The sequence below is a fragment of the Talpa occidentalis genome, unplaced genomic scaffold (assembly GCF_014898055.3).
Source record: "Talpa occidentalis isolate TD23 unplaced genomic scaffold, MPIMG_talOcc4v2.1 talOcc4.3, whole genome shotgun sequence".
Lineage (NCBI taxonomy): Eukaryota > Metazoa > Chordata > Mammalia > Eulipotyphla > Talpidae > Talpa > Talpa occidentalis.
The window spans coordinates 2,724,430-2,726,286 of NW_023603184.1; positions in this window are offsets into that span (position 1 = coordinate 2,724,430).

A 1,857-nucleotide genomic window follows, 5' to 3' on the forward strand; every position below is an offset into this window, starting at 1 on the left:
TCTGCGCCAAGTGGGACCCTCCTCAGGTGGCCGGGGAGCAGCCGGGGATCAAACCAGCGCTGCAGAGGCCGCGGGCAGCTTCACAACCCAGCGCTCAACCGCTGCGCCACCGGGGAGGCTCAATTTTTTTATATAGCTTTTAAATGCATAAGAAGAATGAGAAAACTTTGGGGGAATAGTATTTGAATAAATAAATTAGCTCTGGTTCTGTGTTACTTTTTCCATCTTATTGAAGTAGATATAACCAATTATGCTTATTTTTTAAATAATTTTATAGGTCTACTGAAATAGAATAGTTGTGCAGGTTTCAAGAATATTAAATTCTAATTTTGATTTTGTAAGATGTGATTATTAGTCACGTGTTTTTTGAAATTGTTTTCCTCTCCATGACCCACATTCTGTAAATCTCTAATCACCAACCCTTTAGGCTGTTGCATTGTTCACCTGACTTCCTATGAGTTTCCTTCTAATACAGAAACTCTCACTTACTTCCCCTCTCCCATCACTCATGTCACATTTGTGATGAGAGATCTCTATAAGGTAATGAGATTGAACACATAAAATAATATCTGTATAAATATTTCCTAACATAAAATTCCATGTTAAGTAGAAAGAATTGTGGGAAAAAAACTTAAAAAAAATTATTTTCAATACAAAAGTTACTCAATTTTTACAAAATATAGCTTTGTTTTTGAAAATTGTGAAAAATTTATAAACATAGATAACTAAATCATAGAGAATTTCTTAAATTATTTGTGAAAGAGCTATTAAAAATATCTGGGATATTTTTAAATCATTGCCAGCAATGCTACCTCTAGAGCTATTTCCACTCCATTAACATCAGAGCTACCTGTCATGTCGACACATTGAAGCTAACAAAGAAAATCTCACATACATTTGCAGTGAGTCATAAAATTAAAGTGTATGGAAAATTTGATAAATTTAAAGCTAGAAGTTCACATTGGTGGAAATGTGTATATTGGAGCCACAATTAATAAACACACATTAGCAGTGTTGTTTAACAAGACAAAGAGCTTCTTACAGTCTTAATGTAATTCAAGTGACCTTCTCTCCCAAATACTTACACACAGTAAGGACACAACTTCAAGTCTGATTCTGGCCTATATCTTCTCCCACATAAAGTATTGCAATCACTTCCCAAGAGGTGATTCTGCTTCTTTTCAATCTAAATTAACCACATTGTGTTCTGATTTCATACTGCCTTTCACTGACATTTTACTCCTTTCCAACAATGGAAAAATACACACAATACATATTATTAGTGGCTTAATTTGGGGAAATTAAATAACCCAGATGTAATTACTGAGTCTCTGACTTATTGAGCCCTAGAATGTACTGTGTAGATGATGCTACAATTGGAGCTAAGTATTTAGAGTTAACAAGACAAATGAGTTGGAGCTGAGTTGTTTATAAAACAACGAAAATATCAAAATGGAAGAAAAGTCAAAATGTCATATAAGGGCCAAAAGGAAATTATATTAGAGGGATATGAGAGTGTCAGAGTTGAAATATTTACCTTTTTGGCAGGAATTAACAGGTCATTATTCATCCAATGTAACCATCAGTTTCCCTCTAAAGGATGAACAGGAGTTTAACAGCAAACACAGTGACCAGCCTACAGGGGGTAACTACTGTATATGATGAAACATAGAGCATAGCACTTTATATGTTTAGATATTTAAAGATGTTTAATAAATAGAAAATTGAATGAATATATTAATAATAAAATTTACTCTACTCTGTCACTCTTATCACTTTAAAAACCACATAATTTCATTTTCACAGTCATACCTTCTCAGTATATAAAACTCAAGACTCAATGTCCTATATCTTCTT